This window comes from Callithrix jacchus, chromosome 13, assembly GCF_049354715.1.
Source record: "Callithrix jacchus isolate 240 chromosome 13, calJac240_pri, whole genome shotgun sequence".
NCBI lineage: Eukaryota > Metazoa > Chordata > Mammalia > Primates > Cebidae > Callithrix > Callithrix jacchus.
In genome coordinates, this window is record NC_133514.1 from 107,703,040 (window position 1) to 107,710,165 (window position 7,126).

Genomic DNA, 7,126 nt, shown 5'->3' on the forward strand with positions numbered 1-7,126 from the left:
ATCCAGGGATTAAACAATTAGAATGTGAGAGAAAGGACCTCTAACAATTAAAGACAAGTCTTCGAGATATTTTGTTGGGGTTAAAAGGGGGAACTTTTTTATGTGGTTACTGCTTTCAAATGACAAAGTAGACAATGGGAAGCAATAATGTGACTTTTTCTAACCAATTATCCTGTGAATTTCTGAGGTTTTAGTACACATTTGGCACTGTGGGATTTGTTAAATATAAATGACAAAAGAATTGACGTGAATGAAAATGATTGATGAAACCCATTCCTAAAAGGTAGGCGGGATGAGATCGAGTTGATATTCTTAGAATTTTTAGGTAGTAATGAAAGTCCAATTGAATTTATAAAGAGGCATTTATAATTGAAATCATTGCAGTGAATATAAATAACATGAAATTTGATATCAGTATGTTTTGAAAACTGTTTTAGAAAATTTTTCTAAAACAGGGGAAATTTCCCAGGGCACATTTAGACTCCCAGTACCCAGAAAAGAGAAGTTTGGTGTTAATGCCATCTAACAAATGTGGGATAAGTTGCTTTTTACTTTTCTAACAGGTATGAGAATACAGGGAAAAAGGTTCCCCATATCAAAAGGTAAAAAGGAAGCAAACAAACAACATTTTAAAAAATAACTAACTTGTGAGGAAATATTTTGTTTATATTCAATAAGGTTTAAGTAAAATTTTGAATTTTCATGCTGTAAATAGGCCAGAGAACTTTCCTTTATTTCATGACTGAATTACAACATTTTATAATTTAGTAATTTAATTCATTTACAGGATTAAAATGCACCCTAAAGAATCATTTTATTCTTTTTATGCATACAAAAATAAAGTACAAAACTCTTCTGTACAACAAAAAAGCAAACAAACAAACAAACCAAAGCCCAAAAATTTTGCATGATTTCTTCTAGTTTATTTATTTATATTTGTTCATTTTTATTTTAGATTCAGGGGTACATGTGCAGATTTGTTACATGGGAAAATTGCATGTCATGGAGGTTTGGTATACAGATTATTTTGTCACTTGGGAAATCAGCAAAGTGCTCTATAGGTAGCTTTTCAATCCTCATCCTCCTCCCATTCTCCAAGTGGGCTCCAGTGTCTGTTGTTCACTTCTTTGAGTCCAGATATACTCAAAGTTTAGCTCCCACTTATAAGTGAGCACATGCAGTAGTTTATTCAGTATGAAAGAATTTGGCAAATTTGATTTGGAGTTCAACACTCTGAGTCTTAGTCCACTGTTCTTTACTGAAGTGTCAGTGGTTTTCTTTTTTCTTTTCTTTTCTTTTTTTCTCTTCTCTTCTCCTACCTTCCCTCTCTCTCCTTTTCTTTTCTTTTTTTTTTTTAATAGAGTCTGCTCTGTTGCCCAGGCTGCAGTGCAGTGGTGCCATATTGCCTTATTGCAACCTCCGCCTCCGCCTCTGCCTCCCATGTTCAAGGGATTCTCCTGCTTCAGTCTCCCAAGTAGCTGGGATTACAGGTATGCACCACCACAACTGACTAATTTTTGTAATTTTAGTACAGACAGGGTTTCACCATGTTGCCCAGACTACTCTTGAACTCCTGGCCTCAGGTCATCCACCCTCATTGGCATCCCAAAGGGCTGGGATTAGAGGTGTGAGCCACTGCACCTGGCCAGCAGTTTTATTTTCTTAGTATAACATATTAAATTGTTATTACCTATGGTTGTTTTTGCAGAAGGACATGAATGGTATACAAAGGAGAATCACTATGTTCTATTTTTGTCAACTTACTTGTTTATTTGTGTTGATTCTGCTATTTCAATATCTGAGACAATTTTATTTTCAGAATACATAGTAACATGTCAAGTGTGGTGATTTTTCCTTGACTAATTTTTATACGTGATTAGAATAACTCTTCAAAATTCTGGTGGACCCTGTCAGAAATAAATGAGCAACCTCAATTGAATACTTGAGTTTCTTTTGAGCTCTTTGAATTAGATTATCCCTTTCTGCAACTTTCAATTCAAAGGGAAAAGCCACAGGAGATGTGTCTGATTACTAATAGTAGAGATACCTGATTCAGGTATAATTGAACAATCATTTCGCATGTTATATTTTAAAAGTTGGCTTTGCAAAATATATAGCACATTTTATGGCTACATATTTGTGTAAGTTTGCTATTAAACATCTATAAAAGGCAATTGTCCATGTAAAGTCAGACACATTAAAAATGTGTAATTCTGTATTTATGGATCTTAATTGCATAGTGATTCAATAATATGACTGAATTATTTTGTGATCATTTTATTTTTATTTCTGAACAAATTTAGAAATAAAGAAAAATTTTCTTCTAAATTGTTTACTGTTGTATGAACAGAATCACAAATAATCTACATGAATATTTTACTAGAGAATTTAAACAATGCCACCCCATTTGTTTGTTACCTGACACATGATTATTAGATTGATTTACTAACTCTGAATATATCATAAACTTCTGACCATTTCAACACACAAACTGAAATTAATTACTGGACTGACCAATGCTATATTTAAACCACTGTAAGAATTGTGAAGCCCAACTTTACAGTTTGCGTAGTTACCAATGTTCATTGCATATATGCATTTTTCCTCAATGATGGTTTCTTTGTAGAGTTTTTATCAAATCAGGTCACAAACTTAAACACTAGATCATGATAGTCTTTTGAATAATGTATATATAAATATATGTGTGTGTTTATATTTACTATATATTTTCTGATCTGTATCTTATTTAATTTGAAGAACTGTGTGTCTGATATCCATATGTGTCTGTATTACACTCCAAAAAAATAGATTATCAAAGATATAAAAATGATTCCAATATTATTTATAATAGTTTATTGCTAATTTTACCGATTTGAAAAAACTTTACTGATAATTTTATCCAATATTGAAGATGATGACATACTGCAAATGGGATCTTTGGAAAGATTGACTTGATGTTATAGATTCAATTGCAACAGGTATTTTCTCTGTTCAAACTCTAATGAGAATAATTAAAATGGAAGGACTTACTGAGCTGTTATTATATTTCATTCACCTTAACAGATACTTCACACATATTATGTCATTTCATATTCATAACTATATTAATTTGGCATTATTTTCAGATTTTACAAAGGAGGAATTGAGATTTAGGCAGGCAAACTCTCTTGCCTAAAATGAGTGATAAAACCTCAGACCCAAGCCTGTGTCTCTGTTTCACTAATGGATCAACCGTCATTTCGCTTTAATATATTTAACTCATTTTGTATGCTGATAACTTAATGAATCTGTGTTAGCAGGCTATTTCCTTCTACTCTTTGTTATTTATACTTTTATGCTAAAATGACTGCTGCAATAATTTTGTAAGTATCTTAACACTTCTTAAAACCTGAAACATTAACAAGATTAGAAATACTTTTTCGATTTGCTTGGCAAAGAAGATTCTGACTATAAGTAAATTCCAAAATGAATGTATATGAATAAAAATAAAGAAAAACAACCTGAGACAATGAGAACAGTGAAAAAAAGTGTGAAGGCAAAGAAAAAGTAAACTCAGCAATGATTATTGATGGGAAGCTCTTTCAGAACGTTCTGGAAGAATTAGGCTTTATAGCTCTCTCTAATTCATCTATATACTCGCTTTTTCTGAGAAGGATACGTGAATCCAAAAGTTTTGTGCCAGATTATATTCACTTTGCAAACATTCTGCCCTGTTTGAACTGGCCAAATGTAAAGAGATCTAACTTTTGAGGACAGATAATGAAAGAAGGATCTGATAAAATCCTGTACTATAGTGCAAAAATCAAAGCTTTATAAACGTTTCTTTACTCAAGAAAATACGTGATACTTTCACAAAAGAACAAATATATTACACCAAAAATCACAAAGAGCAAAGCTGTCATTATAAAAAGAGTCTTTAATTTAAACCATATTAATAAATGCACCATGAACTTCCAATAAAGGAAAGGGGTCAGTCACTTCAATGCTGTTCTTCTTTTCATATTTTAGGCTCCTGGGCCAGTTTTCAAGTGGCTGGGAAATTTTAGTTGTTGATGACAGTTATTGCTCACCTTCCTAAAACTGGTCTTTAAAATGACTTTGTGCTTTAATGCAGACGGAAAAATCCTTCATTCTGGTGATCAGTTCCACAGCCTCAGAAGCAGTGCAATCAATCACATGTAGTGCCTGATGGATGTGTCAGGCAATAAGCACAGCTATAGCTGTTTCAAGGCCACTGACTTGAAATCTGCAATTTCACCTGATTCCTTTAAGCCTATGGCTTTGAGGCAAACCGAGGGTCAGCAAAAGTGTCCTCTTCTGCACGGATCACTTGAAACACCAAGGAACAAGTTAAGCAGATTGAATATTGATATAGAAATCACCTTCAAGTTATTAATAATTTCAACAATTCCAATAATAGAAAAATAAAATTTCCTTAAATGAAAGCATTTTAACTGTTTATTGTTGAAGAGTCTATTACAAAGTATTTCTGAGAAGAAGGACATTGTATTTGATTCTTGATAAGTAGCTTATTACACTGAATTCTTTATTTTTATGGACAATGACAGAAACAGAGATCTGTTTATATTGTTAAACCAAGGCTGAACATATTATAAAATGTAAAATAAAATTAGCAAAAGAAAATGCAACAGTAAAAAATCTATGCAAGCCACATCTTGAGTGTTAAAAATCCAAATAACTGATAGAGCAATACTATCTTTACTTGGATTCCCACTCAATTTGTTTTGTTTTTATACATACTTCTAACATTTTAATCACATTTTATTATACATAAAATAATTTTATTTCATTTGCTTGAATTTTTGTCTTTGGCTTTCATCATTTTATTTAAAATATTTATTTTATGCCTAGTATATGTCAGTCACACTGACAAATTACATTTTAGATTCTGAGGCTAAATGGCAAATATTAGATTTTTTATTTATAAAATATTGCTATTCAGAGATGAATCAGAATTAAATATGACAAAATATTTTAGTAACAAAAAAACTAGTCATTACTGACAAATCTCATTGTTATTTTAAATTCAGGTGAATCAATAAGAAGTTTTACATTCATCTATAGAAAGAGCAATAACCTTTAAATTGGTCTTTGAATTGGTGCTTTACATGAAGAAGTAATTAGGTGCTCACTTGTAGAGAGGTCGAACTTTCACCAAAGGTACAAATGCCCATCTTTGAAGCTGTATGCATTAATGTAGTAACGAGCTATTGAAATAGTAATGCAGAACAAATCTACAACACAGGGAAGCTAATTGGCTGAAGCATACATTCAATCATCCTGCTGTTCTGGCGACAGACACTTTTTTATATACCATGGACACTTTAAATTCCATTATTGGTGAAACACGATGCTCTCTCTCTTCATAGGTCCCAGACTCATGAATTTCTGAAACCTTAAACTTTAGATCTCCTGATGTTGTTCAGCAATTTGAGCAAAATACCCCAGAAAACTTGACTGTTTTCCAGGGAGGTCTTGGTAACAAAGCAAGATCGTTTTGAGTCTGGTGTTTAGAGAGGACCCTGCTCACAGAATGATCTCATCTGTTTTGTCTTCAGCGGTGACTAGTCAGCTAACAGAGCCTACCTCAGTTACTTTTGCTTTGCTGTATGGGCCTAGGTTATACTAACAAACCATCAAGTAAACATAGGTCATCGCCTAAGAGTTTAAAGATAAAAAGTCAATAACATTTCTATATTGTCCTTGGAGAAAAGACGACATCTTAGAGCACATAGCATTCTGATGGTGGCTGAATGCCAAATGCCACATTATTATTACAACATGTATTGGTAACAAGTGGCAGGAGCTTCGTTTTGGTCTTGAACCAACTGGATTTGTAAGTTTCAATTATAATTTATTTCCATGTGCTGGCCGTTTAGAAACCAGCCTGCTAGAGGCTACCTCTTTACATATATGGACTTCTCATTACTATGCCCCTTCCTTCTAAATCAAGAGCTCTCTGTGCCAATGACGTTTTTATTTAGGGATCAGATAATTACTCCTTAACCTTTATTCCCATCCCCATCTCAATACAGGCAAACATACAAACTTTCAATCCCTTGATATCTAAGCTGATTTCACAAATATTTAGTAATCCATACTCTGCGATTTGCACTGTGTTATAAGCTGTAAATCCAGGACACATATAGCATGATCTCAGTGTCTGAACAGTGTATAGCCTCATTCTTTAAGTGCAGAAATGACACAGACCAGTGGTTATTCTCCCAAAGTCTCTTAAACATACATTTTGTTAATGAATTAATGCTCTTCTGCATTACCAAGAAGGATGACTTCCTGTACAAATGTTCTGATCTCCTTAACCTTGATAATACAGTCTAAGTTTTTCAGATTTGATAAATGTGGGCATCACCCAATACCTAGATAGGTCATTATGACTTGTGTATAATGAGAATATTGAATGCAGAATAAAATGATTAAATACCTACATTGTGTTATGTGTCACTATTAAACTTTGATGTAGGCTCATATTAACATGTTTCTTGCCATTTTTGCTTTGCATTTTACAGCACAGCTTCTCACGATTTATTTTCCTTGTGCATTATGCTGTTTGTTGACCTGATGAATGCTAAAATGAACTGAAGCTTAGAACAGAAAGAAAATTAAATAGAGTTCTAATCGCAAAAGTCTTCCTTCTAAATTTTGCTAATTAGCAAAATTTCATATTCTTTAGAATGGTGTCCCAAAATTAAAAGTCAAGCTTGTTACAGTATTTTTAAGAAATAGATCTTAGTAATGAGAATATAAAAGAGGCAAAATTAGGAATAACTTCTAGGTATAATTCACCTTTTTATTTTTTCATCTCTCCTCGGTTAAATTTTAATTTTTTGAGTTGTACATTGTAGTGAAAACATTGGCATTTTAGTTAGATGTTCCTCCTTTTTTATCAATTTTTTTGTCTATATTTTTACTTTTTGTCTATTAAATCTCTCTGATAATGATGTATTGTGTTATTTAAAAACACCTTTTATATGGACCTCCAGCAGTCCTACAGCAGAGGGGCCAGACTGTTAGAAGGAAAACTAAAAAGAAAAAAAAAACACCTTTTATAAAGCAGTGTAACCCTTCTCTCATGAAGTGACCATGG